Source organism: Vulpes lagopus, chromosome 6 (genome assembly GCF_018345385.1).
Source record: "Vulpes lagopus strain Blue_001 chromosome 6, ASM1834538v1, whole genome shotgun sequence".
NCBI classification, from domain to species: Eukaryota; Metazoa; Chordata; class Mammalia; order Carnivora; family Canidae; genus Vulpes; species Vulpes lagopus.
In genome coordinates this window covers 98,122,850-98,141,903 of record NC_054829.1, presented here as the reverse complement: position 1 = coordinate 98,141,903, position 19,054 = coordinate 98,122,850, and the positions used below count along the sequence as shown (strand labels likewise).

General features: G+C 35.8%; 1 protein-coding gene and 1 pseudogene across 1 annotated transcript in view; one reads left to right on the top strand and one right to left on the bottom strand.

The window, feature by feature from the left end:
* Positions 1 to 19,054, top strand: part of EMCN (endomucin) — a 133,331-nt gene that overhangs the window by 95,797 nt on the left and 18,480 nt on the right. The window lies entirely within an intron of this gene.
* On the bottom strand, positions 5,296 to 7,228 carry LOC121493020 (annotated as a pseudogene).

Genomic DNA, 19,054 nt, shown 5'->3' with positions numbered 1-19,054 from the left:
AATTCTTTCTAGTTCAAGAATTTTCCATAAAGAATATTCTTTATACTAACTAATATAGCATTAAATCTTTAAAACAAAGTGAAAAGAGGATCGAGGACTTTGCAGAGATATTAGTGGCATTTTGTAGCACCAAATATATCTCCTAGATAATGTCTGCCTTTTTATAAATCAACTTAAACTTCTGTTGAAGTAAGGTATTTTGTTTTCAAGCCAAAATTATCATTAATCAGATGTTTTTTAATTATCTTATTTAGATGATCTACTTTTATGCCTGACTTATAATCTTTTTATTCTGATATACAGTTCAAATGTCACTGCAGCAATAGAAAGGCTGTATTTAGATCAAAGCTAAACCTTTTTATGTATTTATTCTGTATGACAATATGAACATAATTTAAGTCTATCAATAGTCAAAACACAAACAAGGGCTAATTAACTGGCACTGTTGTCATCTGAGAATAAGCAGATGTTGTTGGCCGACACCGTGGCTGTGATCTGCCAGCAGAGAAAGACTTCTAAATTCCCCTTGCTGAACTGAAATATTCCATTACACATCTGACAAATCTGTGTCTTATTTCTTGTCTACCTGCCATCATAAGGATCAACTTAGGACATTGACAAAACTTCAGCAATGAACATGCTAGCTTTCCCTGATTTTTCTCTGTTAAGTCCTACTTGTGATTATTCAAGGTTTTATGGGGTTCCAAAAAGAAAACTGGACATGTCCTTTAAAAGACATGTTCTGAATGATACTAGTCTCAAAACTATGAAACTGTTAATTATTACCTATATTAAAGATACCATCATTGTAGTTAACTGAATAATAGTTATCCTGAACTAAGAATTCATGATGGATTATCCTCAGATCTTTCCTTAAAAATTTCCCACCAACACAAATTAGATTTCTCATGTTTAATCAAATGAGTATACTCTACTCTTGCTTCAGGGGGGTTTGTCCTATGGGTAGACGTGAATATGTTTTCCTGTTGTAGATACTTTTTAAAAGAAAGCAGTTTTGATAAATAATGGAAAAACATCTATCATGTTCATCAATGTTACATTCCTGACCTTAAAGTCAGAATTCTTTTTTTTTTTTTCTCTAAAGTCAGAATTCTACTGAGGTGATCATGGACAACAATATTAGTTGGCTAACACCATATCCAAGATTCACTAGGTGCTAGGCATTAGGTTAAACACTTCACATTCATCATCTCAGTTAATCATAACAATAATAGTAAGAAATAATCTCTAATATTATTTTTCTTATTGTTATTATCATTGTAGGCATAAACATAAACATATCCCTTTTAAAGATATGGAAGCCAAGACAGAAATTTACATAACTTACCCAGGTTGTACAACTAGTTAATGGCAAAAAATTTGGATTCCAACCTAAATCCCAAATCCCTGTTCCTCATCACTATGCTACTTAGTCTTTCTAATCTAAGTTTATCTATAAAAAGGGGTGAAAGCATTAATCTCCTGTCCAGAATTAAAAATAGGGACCAGATTTATCATCCCCCTATAAACAATTAAAAAACTAAACTACTGTTTCAGACAATAGATAAAAGGCAGAACTGGACTATGATCCATGAGAAAACAGAAATAAAATTGTGAGCCCTGTGAAGGCCTGACTTTGACACATTTCAGACCAATTACATAAAGGAGGACCCCTAAGTAGAACCTGAGAGACACACTGAGTTGAGGAGACATAAATTGGAGCAAAGGGACTACTGTAGCAGGAATTCATGGAACAGACTACCAGACAGGAAGGAGCTACATAAAGACCTTCAAATACCTGCATATAGGTGATTTACTGTCTGTTGGTAATGAGATATTAAGCTATGCATACACTTAGGATGAAACCAGGCAAAAAAGAGCTGTATGCTGAAAATTCCTATACACCATACAGGGCAGAACGATATTCAAGATCTGACCAGCTATATTGGAAAATCCTTAGTGATCATCTTGACTAGTGACCCCACAAGAGTCACCCTTCAGTAGTCACGCTAAAATACCCCTAGAATAAAGGTGACTCTGGATAAACCTTCACATAGCCTAAAAGCAAGCCCTGAAGAAATGAAAAAACAACACATTTAAAGGCCTCCCAGGACAAAGTGTGACCATCTTTTATAAAAACAATATACAGCAAAAATAACATATCAACAACATAAAGTTCAAAATATTCATCATCCAATCTAAAATGATATAGATGCCCCCAAGAAGTAAGCTGTGACCTAAAACAATGAGAAAAGTTAGTTAATAAAAAGGAACACATAAATGATAAAAATGATGGATACTTCACAAATAATTACAACAGACTTGTATTATTATCCTGATAACAAAACCAGCCAAGGACATTACAATAAGGAAAATAAAAACCCTTACAATAAGGAGAAAAAACACTCTGGGAGGGTTGTCTATGGGTCAATAGTCCTCATGAACATAAATACCAAAACACCAAAAACTATTAACTAAGTTTTAGCAACTAAAATTCACCAACATAAAAAATATTAAGTGAGATTTATTCAATTTCAAGATTTATTCAAGATTTATCCAAGGTTATCTGACATTTGAAAATCAGTCATTGTAATTCAACATATTAGTAGAATGAAGAGGAAAAATTCCTATGTTTACCCCAAGAGATGCAAAAAAAGTACTTGATACAATTCAATATTTATTTATGATAAAATATTTCATCAAATTAGGATTAAAAGGGAACCTCCTCAGTCTGATAAAGCACATTTATGAAAATCTACAGTTAGCTCATATAAATGATGAAAATAAATATTTCTCTAAAGTTAAAATCAAAGTAAACATATTCTCTTTTATCACTTTTATTCAACACTGTTCTGGACCAGATTGGGGAGGGTGGGCTATGTCTTAGCCAATGCAATAATAGTGCAAGAAATAAAAACATATGTAGACTGGAAAGAAAGAAGATAAAATCTGCATAAATCCTATGAGACTCCCAAAACAGCTCTAGAATTAATAAGTAAAATTGTTATGATTACAGAATGTAAGATCAATAAATAAAATCAACTGATTTCTTTTATTTAGTAACAAAAAAAAGAAAATTTAAAAGATAAACTATTTACAATAAATATAAAATTCTTAGGAATAAATTTTACCAAATAGTGCACTCTTTATACTTTTAAAACTATTAAACTTCTGAAATTAAAGAACATCAGATCATAGATTCAACTACTCAATATTAAGACATCATTTCTAAAGTGATAGACTTATCAAAATTCTATTCTAAATCCAGTTTTCATTTTTTCTAGAAATTGATAATTCTACGGCTTATATAAAAATAAAATGAACTTAGAATTGCTAAATCTTTTTCTTTGTTTGTTTGTTTTTTAAGAATAAATTTGGACTACTCACACTCCTGGATTGGAAGACTTCCTATAAAGCTCCAGTAATCAAAAGAGTGTGGTACTGACCTAAGAATAGAATTTAATCAACGGAACAAAATAAGATATTCAGAAATAAGTAAATATATGATGATGTCCCCCTATACACACACGCATATATAGTCAAATGATTTTTGGCCAGGGTGCCATATTAATTCAGAAAGGAGAAAGGAATGGTTCTGGAACAGTAGTTTACTCATGTGCATAAAAAACTAAGGCCAACACTTACATCATACTACACAGAAACTAACTTGAACTGTGTCATAAACTTAAACATTAAATGCAGATCCATCACATTTGCTTTCTATAAAATCAGTAAAGACCCCCTTAATAGGACACCAAAGGGCAAAACTAAAAGTAAACTGATAAGTTGAACTACATGAAAAGTAAAAATTTTGCTCTTGAAATGAGCACTAATAAACCTAAAATGCGAGCTAAAGAATAAAAGAAAATTTTAAAATTACATATGTCTGACAAATGGCTTATACCTAGAACATGTCAGGAACTCAGAAAACTTAAAAATAAGAAGTCGATCCACTAAAAACAGGAAAAATATTTGAAAAGACAATTCACAAAAGAAGATACATGCTTTTCCAATAAGCAAATGAAAACTCAATATCATTTAGTCATCAAGAAAATGCTAATTTAAAACTACAATGAGATGCAACTACATATCCACAGAAAAGACTAAAATGATAAAGGACAAAAATACTAAGTGTTGGAGGGAATATGGAGGAACTAGAACTCTCATACTCTGCTAGTGGGAATGTAGAATTATACAACGATTTGGAAAACAATTTAGCAGATTCTTCTTGAAAAAAAAAGTTTCAAAACTTAAATGCATACTTCTCCTATGACACAGTATTACACTTTCATGTATTTACCCAAAAGAAATGAAAACACATGTCCTGGCAAGACCTATAACCAAAGGTTCATTTTAGTTCTTTACATAATAGCCAAAAGCTATAAACAATAAACAAATTGTGGTATAGTCATACAATGGATTACCGCACAGCAATCAAATAGAACAAACTGCTGATACACCAAAAAAAAAAAAAAATAGTTGAATCTCAAAAACATTATGCATCTTGTGGTAAAAAAAAAAGAAGCCAGGGATGGTGGTATACATACTTTACGATTCTACTTATATGAAACACTAGAAAAGAAATGAGACCAGTGGTTGCCTTGAGCCAGGGGTGAAGGGGGAATGCCGGGAAATAGGCACAGGCAATTTTTTGAGATGATAGAAATTTCTGTAATTTGATTGTGATGGGGGTTAGATGGTACACGTATTTGCCCAAACTCAAGCTGTACACTTAAAATGGGTATAATTTTAGACACAAAATATGCCTTACTAAAACTCACTTTTAAAAATATTTTATAAACTTTTTAATACTTTTTTCTTTCTTAAACCTTTACTTTGAAAAAACAAACAAACAAAAAACCCTTTACTTTGAAGCGTAATGGAAAAATTCTATAAGTACACATGGAAAGTACTTATAGAGTACTATAAGTACACCAGAAAGCTTTAATGCCTGTCAGCCAATGTTGTGTGCATAACATGCACCTCACCCTCAATTGAATCCACACCAACCTCCTCCTAATCCTTCTGAAGGGCAGCTATGTTTTCACAGGCCTCAGAAAATTCTCATTCCGGGGCACCTGGGTCGCTCAGTCAGTTAAGCATCAAACTCTTGAATCAAATTCTTGATTTCAGCTCAGGTTATGATCTCAGTCATGATCTTAGAGTCATGGAATGGAGCCCAGAGTCAGGCTCCAAACTCAGCAGGGAGCCTGCTTAAGCTTCCTCTCTCTTCCTCTCTCTCTCTCTGCCCCTCCCTTATCTAAAAAAAAAAAAAAGGAAAGAAAAAAAGAAAACTCTCCTTCTTCTGTGCTCTCACCTACATACTAGTGATCACAGTTTACTTGACATACATAGATCAGGTCAAACTTGTGGTTCAGGTGAACCCAGGACTCAGCAATGGCTGTGGTACTGCTCAACATGCACACAGCTCATTGTAGTTTGGCCAGGTCTCCCCCAGGTACCACAGTGGAAGGCTGGTAATTAATGTCAACTTTGAAGTCAGAGGGGTAGCAGTCCACAAACGGGATGCTTGGTATTGATGGTGGCAACGGCAGCATTAACATCTTTGGGAACCACATCGCCATGGTACAACAGGCAGCAAGCCATTTATTAATTATGGCCACGTTTCATCATCTGATTATCTGGCTAAAGCACACACTGGTGATGTCTGCTACAGCGAATTGTTCACGGTGAGCTTTCTCAGCGGAGGTGACAAGGGCGTATTTGGCCAGAGGGTGATGGATGTGGGGATAGGATATCAGGTGGGGCTGGAATTCTGTCAAACTGACATTCAGGGATACAGCAAATCTAAGGAAAGCAGTGATGGAAGACACAATGTGGCTAATGCAGCAGATTAGTGTCGTTTGGGCACTCAATATCAAGGTTTCTATAACAAATGTCATAGATGGTGTCTTGTTTACCATGAAGGCACAATCAGAGTGCTCCAGGGTTATGTGGCTGGTGAGGAGGAGCCGCAGGGTTCAGCTACAGCTGTAGAACCTGGGGGTGGGGAGGTAAATGGAGAACTCCAGTTTGGACTTCTTGCCATAATCGTTAGATAACTCCATCAGCAGGGAGGTGAATCCAGAACCAGTTCCCCCTCCAAAGCTGTGGAAAACCAAGATACCCTGAACACCTGTGGACTGGTTGGCCAGTTTTTGAATTTAGTCCAAGATCAATGATCTCCTTGTCAATGGTGTAGTGCTCTTGGACACAGTTATTGGCAGCATTTTCCTCTCCTGTGATGAGCTGCTCAGGGTGGGAATAGGTGGCAGTAGGTACCAGTGCAAACTTCATCCTTGACTGCAGATTCCAGGTCTGCAAACTCTGCCCTGGGCACGTGCTTGCCAGGACCCATCTCACTGAAGTAGGTGTTGAAGGAGTCATCTCCTCCCCCAATGGTCTTGTCACCTGGCATGTGGCCACGGAGCTGGATGCAATGTTCCAAGGAATGGAACTCCCAGCAGGCATTGTTGATCTGGACACCAGTCTGGCCTACATAGAGATGCATTTGTGCATGGCAGCTACAGGTTAGCAGATGCAGGTGACAGGAGCAGATACCAGGTCCCAGTTACCGTCCCTGACAAGCTGAATTGAGGTAAGTAATGCACTGGCTTTATAATTATTTTCTAAAAGGAGCGTTTATATTACTAAATTTCTGATATGGACCAAATTGTGCTTCCCCAAAATTTATATATTGAAGGCATTACCTCCAATAACCTCAGGATGTGATTGTGTTTGAGATAGGGTCTTTAAAGTGATAAAATGATGATGTGATAAAGATGAACCCTAATCCAATATGACTAGTGTCCTTATAAGAAGAGGAAATTAGGGGACACACACACACACACACACACACACACATATAGGGAAAACCATGTGAAGACACAGGGAGAAGACAGCCATTTACAAGCCAGGAAAGGAAGTCTCAGAATGAAATCAGCCCCGATTGACACCTTAATTTTGGATTTCTTCCTTCTAGAATTGTGAGAAAATAAATTTCTCTCATTTAAGCTAAGCTACTCAATCTGTAGTACTTTATTATGATAGTCCTAGTAAACTAATACAGTCTTACAGGATTATTGAGACAATTAAATGAAATTAGGATGAGGACACAAGATAAATTAACTTTTTTCCTTCTTGATTTTTCTAATAACAACCAGGGTTTAAACTACTTGCATTTATATTCCAAATTAGTTGGCAAAACTGAGATCCCTTTCCAACACCTGGGAGAATTTCTAAACCCTTCTAGTCTACCACTAGATTAGAACCTTCTCTATTTCAAAGTGTCACGAATCTAGTATTACCTATTAGCATAAATGAGATTTTAACCACGTTAACATCTATCTGATAAGCTGTTAAAATATTGAAATGCTTCAGTATCATTGATAAATAGCTGCTATCCTAAGCCTACTCCCTCCCCAGTGTCCCCACAGCAGCCCTCCTGGTCCCTCCCCTGGGACCAGTGTTCTCCAGGATCTAGCACCTGAAAGGATAGTTTCTGGCAAAAGTGAGGTCACTTGTTCTTACAAGCCAATCCCCCATGCCATGGTAACGATTATTTTAACTACCACCGGTTTTAGGGATTTTTTTGATAATGAGGAAAAAGGCGATAAGGATGAGTTATTTGAGAAAACTTTTTGAAGATACAGATTTGTTTGATTTCTGGAACATGTATATTTTGTTGGCCAAATGTAGTCCTGGACCACGTCAATTTAAGTACACTTAAGATAGTGTCTGCAATGTCTTAGGGTACAAAAGCTTATGTGTTCACTCAAATTAGAGTCAGGTCTTCATTAACCTCCTCTAAGATCAGATGTTCATGATATCCATGCACTTCCTTGCTTACAAATATAAACCAAGCCTCTGTGTGTGTGTGTGTGTGTGTGTGTGTGTGTGTGTGAGAGAGAGAGAGAGAGAGAGAGAGAGAGAGAGAGAGAGAGAGCTCACATGTGCTAAAAGGTAGGAGCTTTCTTTGGTGTGCTGGCAGCATATTAGCAGAGTAAGGGCTATCTTCCGCCAGTGTTGCAGTACAGCATAATAATGCTGCATCTAAATTATAAGTGCAAGCACTGTGCATTTTGCTTAGAACTAAAACTAAAGCAAATGAAAGCATTTAAAATAAAAACTGTCAGCCAGGACACTGCTGCTCCCATTGTAATGCCATTTAGTTATCTCAAAGAGCTTAGATGATTTGATAGATGAAATGGCACAGATGAGGTTTTCTCTGGCTTTACACTAAAGCCCACTTATTTGCTGAGTGCAGTACCACTGTTTGTCATGTGTGTGGTACAGGAGGCAGTTTTTAATCAATGCCTCTATTACCTAAGAATTATGGTTCAGTAGAGTATCAGATGAAACTCTTGCATCCTAGAAAATATGTTCAGCCTCAGCTACATCCTGTCTTTGGGATCTGGCCCGCTCCCTAGAATTGGCATGAATTTTCATTTAAAAAGAAGAACAGTTCTGATAGCTGCACTTCCCACTCTGAGGAGGTTCAGAGTGTGAAGTATGGATCTGAAGTCAAACTGGTTAGAGAAGTGTGGGAAGATTGCAAAGGTTGAAGCTTTAAGAAATGTGTGTGGGAAGGGAATAGAAATTGAAATCAGCTATTAATACCAAGTGCTAATAGTTATTATCATTATTATAATCAATAAAGTTTTATTACCACCTACTAGTCCAAAGTATTATTTTAGGCACACGAGTTACAAAAAAAACATCATAAGTGATAATTCCCTGTAAGAATTTGCTGTCTGGTACAAGAGAATACAGATAGCTTAAAGGGAAGGGCTTTTCTTGACTTAGTGCTAATAGCAGCAGGTGGGATGAAGTGAGGACATGAGCATAGCATTTAGTGTTATATGATATTGCTTGTTCTCCAAGTGGTGGATGATGGGTATGGTGCACTGGAGTGGAATGAATGCTGAACTCTGAGTTAGACATGAGCTTCTGCCAGTTAGCCTCTTGATTCTAAAATGGCAATATTAAGGTTTTGAGAGAATTTAGTAAAATAATGCATGCAAATAATTTACTACAATGCATATAAACTGAGCATGAACAACATAACTTCAAAACATCAACAGCAAAACATTAAATGTAAATGTAGCAAAGAACAAATACAGACAAGTAAATAGGTATACAAGGTTGGAGCATAAATAGAAGCTGTATCCTAGAAAAGTTTTGCCTCTTCTTCTATAGGTATTGAGGAAACTGTGTATGTATTTCAGCTAATGAGTATTTTATGGGCAAGAAATGGTTAAGGGAAGAAGCAAACCATAATTTTTTTTAATTTTGCTTTTTCACTTTTTTTTTAATGCAGGAAGGGAAAACACACAATTAAGAATATTCCCAAAAGAATATATGTGGTTTTGATGTTCATAATAGCAAACTTCAAGTGAAACAACTTAATGACAGAATTATATTTCCTACTCTTAATGTCTTAGTCCATTTTAGGAGGTAGTGTTGGCCAAAGATCAAGAAAGATTTCCTTCCTTGCTGAGCCCGATTAATGAATAAGGTATTTTACTGAAGCAATCAAAGCCTCACATCCATAACATACAAACATTAGTCTAAATATTTCCAGATGGGGATCCCTGGATGGCTCAGCAGTTTAGTGCCTGCCTTCAGCCCAGGGTGTGATCCTGGAATCCTGGGATCGAGTCCCACATCAGGCTCCCTGCATGGAGCCTGCTTCTCCCTCTGCCTGTGTCTCTGCACCCACCCCCATGAATAAATAAATAAAATCTTTTAAAACATACATACATACATAAATATTTCCAGAAAATTCCCTTTGCTACCCAACCTAATATTAATGAATAACCAGCTATCATCCACATTGGATTCTCAACTCCACTCACCTGTGTCTCTCTCTTTAATTGTTTCAAAGGCCTGGATTTTTTTGATAACTCCCTCTACTCTTCCTCTATCTTAAAAAAGTTGGATTTTTAAAAAATTGATTAATCCAGGGTCAAGGGCAGCCCGGGTAGCTCAGCTGTTTAGCGCCACCTTTGGCCCAGGGCGTGATCATGGAGACCTGGGATCAAGTCCCATGTCAGGCTCCCTGCATGGAGCCTCCTTCTCCCTCTGCCTATGTCTCTGCCTCTCTCTTTCTCTGTGTCTCTCGTGAATAATAAATAAAATCTTTAAAAAAAAATCCAGGGTCAAGCTCTATAGATAACCGGATCTGTCCTTAGAAGGACAGATCTGCCTGCTTCTTTTATTCCAAGGTGATGGACAACCATAATAACCAATTACAATCTGTACTTTCCTATTACAGACATAAGGAGGCAGGTGTCCACTATTCTCTAGAAGACATTGCAAAGTTTCATGTAGGCAAAAATTCCCATAAAAGTGCAAGCTCTAATGGCTTAAGTGCATCTTGTACTGTTTTGAGCACATGATACATAAAGTGCCTCTTGCAGTACTAGAAGCCCATGCTTCTTTCTCTCTCCTAGCATGACTTTTAAGTCAACAAGGAGAAAGAATGCCCAAAGACCCTTTGAGGGAAAGCAAGCTCCTGCATTCTGCTACGAATACACTTTATCTGATCATAATAACTTAAGATATGATCATAGGTTTTCAATTTCGGAATTATTCAGTAGATAAGATTTATTTTTTCTTCTTTTTTCAAATATTTTATTTATTTATTCATGAGAGACACACACACACAGAGAAGCAGAGACACAGCAGAGGGAGAGGGAGTAGCAGGCTCTATGCAGAGAGTCCGACGTGGGACTCAATCCCGAGTCTCCAGGATCACACCCTGGGCTGAAAGCAGCACTAAACCGCTGAGCCACCCGGGCTGCCCTAGAATTTAAGATTGAACTCAAGCTTAGAAGATACAAAATCATGGCAAGGTTAAAAGAAGTTACAGGATGAGAGAAAGAGGAGAGGTGAGAGATGCAGTAGGGAAACTAATGCCTGTATTTTACACAAGGAGAAACCCAGAGACACTGTTGAAGTTAATGGAGAAAATAATGGGTTTAATTATATTATTTAAGGTTAAAAAGAGAAGCAATAAAAGCATTAAAGAATGATACAGATTATTTAACTTGGGAGGTAGTGTTAGTGAGTTAAATTCCCTTTTACTCATAGCAAGGGGTCAATAAGCCACTATCTACAGAAAAAGATGTAAGTTTGTTATTTACAATTATAATAATGAGCCCCAGAAGAACTGAAAACAGAAATATTTAAGGTCATTATCTCTAGCTAGAATCTGGGGTAGAGAGTAAGTATAAATCTTAGGTTAGGCTCTGTGAGAGCTTTACCAAATAAATACTACATATATATTTTTCTCCTTCAAAAAACATAACAAAACAAATATACGTATAATTTTACTGCCTCTATAGTAAAAGGTAACAAAACCATACCTTATATATGTAATAATGGTTTACAAAAAAATTTACTGAAATTACCATTCCATTTGCCACAACAACCTTGTAGATAAGTTGGGAAGTTATTGTTAATTTTCTCCTTCTTGTAGATATGAAAAACACACTGTTGGCTCCCAGCAAGATAATTTATTACTGGAGAATGCAGTCTGTAAGTGGCCAAGAAGCCTTTGGCTTTAACCCAGGTCTTCAGACATTAGTTCAAAGCCATTTCCATCAGGGAAGCTGGCATTTTTTTGCTTTCCTTATACCTGAAAAATTAGATGGCCTACCAACTTTCCTGGAATTAACAAAAAAAAATGTCATTATGTTAACAAGAAGTCACTCAGTCACCAAAAACTTAAGAGCAAATTATTTTTTTCAACATATTAGCTTCATGAGAAAAAAATTTTAAAGGAATTTAATAGGTACATATTTGGTGACACATAATCAGAATGTTTTGAGCTAAATGAATTATTAAAGCTTACACATTCACTGACACCTAAGCAAATTACATCACTAGATGCACAATCCTATGACAATTTTTCTTAAGTTTAAGCAATGCTATTCAACAGAAATATGTAAGCCACATAAGTATTTAAATTTTTCCTGGTATTCACATCAAGAACTAGAAGGAAACAGACAAAATTAATTATTTTAACATACATGTTATATATATATTTTTTTTAAACTACAAAAGAAATACATTCTTTTTTTTTCAAATGAAGTCTTTGAAATTTGGTGTACATTTTACAATTAAACAACGTATCTCAGTTCAGATTCACCACATTTCAAATGCTCGATAACCAATGTGTTTAATGGCTACAGACTAGGTCCAAATGGTGTAGGGATCCCAATCTTGGGATTTAGTAACTCCAATACCCAAAACTGAAAAGGGGAATAAGAAATAGAGCAATACTTTAAAATCAATAGTTCAGAGCCAGTCCTTAGTGATGAAACCAAATGTTTGTCAAACTATCCAATTAATTCTTCAAAATAAAGTGTTGCCTGTACCATCTTTATAAAGAAAAACTATCTTAAATTATACATCAGTTGCCCTGCTAGACATTCCCACTGTAGTTTTCTTCTTGCAAAATATTACCACCAGGTTTTTATTTTTTTTTTAAATTTTATTTATTCATGAGAGACACAAAGAGAGAGAGGCAGAGACACAACAAGAGAGAGAAGCAGGTTCCATGCAGGGATCCTGACTGGGACTCCATCCTGGGTCTCTAGGATCTGGCCCTGGGCTGAAGGTGGCGCTAAACCACTGAGCCATCCGGGCTGCCCTACCACCAGGTTTTTAAATTTAATATCCTACACATAAATTCAGCAGGTATTTGTGCTTGGTATCCGCAGTGAGATTATTATTAAGAATATAGTTAAGGATGTGGTAGGACTATTTTACCAAGCCCTCATCATGCTGCAGATTTGTAGAGAGGAACCATCTGTGACTGATGGGGTCATTGCTCTCTCTCTCTCTCTCTCTCTCTCTCTCTCTCTCTTTGTCATTGCTCTCTTGATCATACACTATTAATGCTGTCTTGAGGCTATTTTCTGATAAAACTGCTCACAAAGGGGAAATAAGCTTATGAAACGAAAAAAATTGGTAATGATGTGAAAATCAAGCTTAGGTTTTAAAATCCCCAATCTACAGCATATATTTAAATAGTTACCAGGTGACTGGATGGCATCTGCTAGAGCAACCGTTCTTTGCTAAATTAATAAGTTCTACTCTTGTAAATAGGAAGTACAGTAAAGATAGCTACACATATTAGCTGAACATTATCCATCACAAAATATACACATACTCACAAAGCACACCAACTACATTAAAATTGAAATAATTATATTTGTAAATACAATATAATTGGAAAATATTAAGCAATCTCATCAAAGAGATCAATTTATTCAATACTTTGGCATACATTCACATATAAATTTATTTTAATAGGCTCGTCAGGATACGTTTCTATCAAAGCACCTTTACTATTATGAAATAATTATCATCTGATCTTGAAAACTTGAAAATCAAAACCACCCCTTCTAAATCAAGTGCCACAAAATTCTCTGGTTATGACCCAGTACCTGGGACAGCCTGCAATAATTCTTATGTAGATATAAAATACCCTCCATCTAGTTGACAATGCTGATCAGTATCTTACCCATTCATTCACTCACTCACTCACTCACTCACTCACTCACTCATTTATGTGTAATGTATTTAATTGTTTGTATCTGCCTTGAATCTGTGACTCTTTTGTCATGGTACATGTACAATTAGGCAACCAAAAATCATTTTGAATTGTATGTTTCCGATCTTCTTCCACTTGTATTTCTCAACACTTGAGGGAGATTTCTTGACCACAGCAACATATTCTGAAAACTCTCTTCTCTGTCCCATCCATTGTATTCATAAAATACACTTACTTTCTCAAATCTCCTCTAAAGCTTTTCTGAGTAATTTTTCTGCATGCCTGAAGACTTCCCTTCCATATCTCCTTCTTATCTTAATTCCCTATTACAAAATCCTAAAGAACAAAAGAACCATCCTAGCAAAGGCAAAAACCTCCAAAGAAGTAGAACAAAGGGGAATAAATGAAATGGCAAGGCCTCTAACCTATTTTTTTTAAATGGGAAAAATAGAGGCATTCATTTTTTTAAAGATTTAGTCAGATGCTCAACCAACTGAGTCACTCAGGTGCCCCAAAATAGGGACATTCATAAATCAGTTACTTTTTGTCCCATTACACATCCACTCAATAAATAATTAGCAACTAGAAATAGTGCCAAGAAGCAAAAATGAGATAAAGATCCATGCTTAAGGGGCTTCAGCCTAATGTTGTGTGTATATATATATATATATATATATATATATATATATGGAGAAGATGATTGTTATTAAAATAGCCCATTTAAATTTTTTTAGTATCTGGACAAAGGCAATTACTGCAAAGAAGAAGATGGGAAAATTGACAGCATTCTATAATGTAAGATATGAAAATAAGCAAAGGAGATGCTACCTAGATGATTCCCAGATGGGTGGCTCCCTTCTATGACTAATTGAATAGTGGTATCAGTTGAAGAAACATAGACGTGAGAGTGAATCTAGTAAGTTTAATTTTGAAGAGGCGGAGTTGGCAATATCTATTTATACATATGTATATCTATCCACATGGAGATGCAGTAGGAATTAGAAGCTTGACTCTCAGGAGAGATATCTCCCTGGAAATATAAACTGAGACATCATCAGCACATGTGTGATGATTGAAGAGAGTGAATACACTATCCCAGGGAGAGTTCACACAGTGAGAATAAAACAGTGGAAAGTGCCAACATTTAAAGGATGGGCAGAAGGAAAATCAAGATTGAACAGCCATGGTGACAAGCCAAGAGAGAGAGGTGTCACAGAGGCAGATGGAGGTGAGCATCACTAGAATCCTCAATTCCTGAGTCAAGCATGAGACTTCCATTCCAACCAATAAATGATATTTATTTGACAGTAACTCTACTCCAGGCTCTCCTCAGATAAATGCCAAAGCCAGTTCTGAGCATTTGTGAATGGATCATTTTAAGCACCTGATATGTTGGAGAAATAACATAATGGGCATTTTATCTAGGCATTTCCCTTAGATTCTAAAGCCTGCATTAAGAAAGTTAATTCCTGCATTACTACCATTAGGAAGTAATATTCCTGAATCCATCTCATTTGTCCTGCAGAAATGCCTTCTTTGAGTGATTCTTGTTGTTATCTCCTCAAAGTTTGTAGATAATAGATACACAAAACTCTACTTTGAACGATACAGATGTGTTCTCTGTGAAATTCTAATTGAAAGCATTGCCAGATATGTTGCCCCACAGCCTTTATATAAAGATTGACACAATGGATGCCTTTCTGAATTTGTGTCAATGAAGTTTGTTTCTGCTGATGAGCTGATATTATTTCCCTTATAGAACAATATGAAGCCAACCTATCTTCCATTTTGCCAGTTATCATGAAACTCAGAATCAAGTCAGTACATTAACCCATTAATTTAACGCCTGGTAACAAGAAGATTTCCCTTGATATTTCTGTCTCTTTGTTTAAATGTTTAAAGAAAACTTAAATACTTCTTAGATAAAAAAGCAGCTCTGATAACCAACCCCCATCTCTGCTCCAACAGAACTAAGGGACCATTCTGCAGTGGCTCCTAGTGGTTGTCATAATGCAGTGCATGTGTTTCTTGAAAGAATTCCAGACATGAATTACATTAGGAAAAAATTCTGAAGATTATCATATCCTTGGTCCCTCTCACTGTGTACAGTGGCAAATAACTACTAACTAGGTTAATGATGAATCTCTATCAGCCTTGAGAGAACTATCTCAGCACCATGAGTAGTCCTTTTGGGCTGGCAAGTTATTTGCATAACTAAAAGATATGCAAAACAGTGCAATTTTTTATATCTCCACCCACAGGATATTTGAACACCTATACAAATAAAATTTCAAGAGCATACTTGAAAATACTATATTTCCCAATTTAAATATAAAAGTTATTTTAAAATTACCTGTGTGTGTGTGTGTGTGTGTGAGAGAGAGAGAGAGAGAGAGAGAGAGAGATCATCATTTAAAACGTTGAGATATCATGGCAGTGGATGCCACTGCTAAATAAGAGTATGAAAAAATAAAGTTTTAGAAAGCCTAGATCATGCCAAAGGGCACATGCAGGGGATGCAATAAATGAAGCCAACATTGGTAGGGGTAGAATTTGATTTTGAATAAAATGGGAAAGGAATAAAATACAATGATGTGGTTTATATAAGTTTCTAGAGATGAAGCCTGCATTTTGAATAAGAGTGAATGCCCATTCTTTATGATTTTAATACCATAATACTCATATCCTGCTTGCCTGGACTTACTCTTCTTCTATATCCCTTACTAAGAGTTTTCAATTTATATTTACTATTTAAGTTTATACATCCCCTGAATACACCACTCTTCTGACATCTGCTCAGAGTCCTTGAAAATCTGTGGTAATGCTTCCCCAGCAATTTTCCTGATAGTTCATTTTGTTATACTCTCCAAGCATTCTTAGTTTATACTTTAATTTCTGTACTTTTCCTCTCTTGGATTTCATCCAGTGTTTAAAGCCATGACTCCAAGAGATGCCAAACAAATCCTGGCTGAGTGAAGCAGCAACATGGCTCAAACTCTAGGTCAAGCGTGCTTATGACCACATACATACATACATACATACATACATACATCTCTTTCTATAAGTGCACAATAGTTCTCTAGATATTTTCTCTTCTAACCTATCCAATACTATTTTAAATCTATTTCCTTGAAGGAAGCTTTGCCCAATTATATAACTCAAATCCACATGCAGTTCTCACAGCTCTGTACTCACATATCTTACTTAGTCATTATCACTCAACTTGTGGTCTACACCCTTCTGAATCTAGTACCATCCATGCATTCTAGGGAAAATTATCCTCAGTGATCCATAAATAACTGTATTTTCAAAACCCTTCCAGTTATCCTTTGCCCTCTTTTTTCAATCACATTTAACTATATATAATTCCCTGACTGTTCTAGACTCTGGATATTACTACATTACCCAGAAATGCTCTTCCTCTTAGATCTTCATCCTTCAGAACTCTTAGCCTTCATGATTTACTCTAAAGACCCATAGCATAACTCAAATGTCACTCCATCTGTATCTCATTGCACATTTTACGTTACTCTTTTATATTTCACATATGTTGTAATTACTATTAATATAAAAATATATTTGCATATTGAACTTGTGCTGTTCATATTTATATAGTCATCCCCAAATCCCTAGCTGAAAATAATTCTACCTTGGCATAGTGCCAACCTAAATAGGCACTCTACATTTTTGTGAAAAAAAATATTGATCTCAATACAATTTCTTACATATCAAATTCCAAATCAAGTTATTAGCCTCTGTTATTTTTTTGAAGATTGTATTTATTTATTTATTTATTTATTTATTTATTTAGCTTCTGTTATATACCCACATTAGTAAGTAGGAAAAAAAAATGGCACTAGAATTTAATGAAACTAACCTTAATAGTGAAGCTTTGCTTAAAAATTTCTTCTAGCTAATTGTCCTAATAATCCAGTAATGTAACAATGTGACATTCATCCATTTTATGAAATAAATTATTTTTTGAGCACTTAAGGTATCCCAGACACTGTGAATGTATCAGAAGCAAAATGACAAACCCGACTGCCATTTAGAAGTCACTGAAAAGGATGAAAATTTTTACAATTGCCTAAAACTAGAATTAAAATGATGAAATGGGACTGGAAATTACAACTATCACCTCACATGTATTTTGCTTCTCTTCTGAAAAGAAAGCAGATCTGTTTTTCTGCAAAAGTTATTTAATGGAAAGAAAAATATCTTTTTATTTCTTCACTGTCCCACTCAGAAGAAGGATATGAACCAACCAAAACATCAAGTGTGAATCCTGCCACTCTGTGAATTCTATTTTTCTGAGTCAGACAAGATGATATTGTCAAGCTTCTCCTTCCCCCAGGACATCAACCCCTCTTTCTATATCCATGTAGAGAATACAACACTCAAAAAATAACTGGCCAGGTAGTCCGAACAGGTCTTAAGCACAGGCATGAAAAGAGCCAGAGAAGTAGTATATTCTGAGTACTATCCTTTTTCATCTACTGCACTGATTCAATTCATTACAAAAGAAAGCTAGGATGGGGGAGTTCAAGAAGGGATATCACATGTTGAACTTCAGTTTGCACTGGGTAAAAAGGGTATCAAACTCCAGAAATGGAAATGTGCACAGAAATGGACTATGTGCAACAATTTGCCCTTCTCTCATCATGCACATAAGATGGAATCAACAAAGCAAATAATCAAGTGGCTGGAGAGTGAGATCAAAGGCAACCCATATACTGTATTTGTTTATAAACACCAGGTGTAGATCTACTCCCTTCAAGGAAGAGGCAACAAGCAAGTTAAAGGTATCAAATGCAGGATAAGAGACAGAGTATAATGATGAAGACTCAGAAGATCATAAAGCTGATCTACCATAAGAATCAGGGACAAGCTGGAAAAGAACATAATCTCTATATCACAGAGAAACCCACATGACAGCACAGGTTAAAAGGCCATGGCAGCATCTAAAAGCAAGTATTCTGAGGATTCCAAGGGAACCAAATACACTAGAAGGATTTAAATTTTCTTTTGAGGCAGTAAAGAGTAGGAAAGAAAAAAAGATGGAAAGGACAAGCAAAATATGAAGAAAAGTTTTATTAAGAATACAGAAGATGTATTATTTTAATTAGAAAAGAAAACTCCATACAATTAGGCACTAATAAATTTTAAAATCTTGATGAAATGTATGACTTTATAGAGAAATATAAGTAGCTCAGACATACTCAAGAGGAAATAAAAACCTGAAACTGCCAAGGATATAATTTTCTTCTCTTGTGTATACTGTCCTCTTGCAATAAGAGGCTAAAACAGGTGCAACTTCACTTCAAGAAAAAAATGTCTCATCCTACTGCCTAGCCTAACAGACCAGAGTTCTCTAACGGCATTCCACACCAAACCATGTTTCACCACCATGTGTTGTAGACTTGCTTTTGGCTCATATCTTCCTTGAGTGCCTCAGGATGAAGAGGATTGTGGTTTGAGGGAGGATTTAGT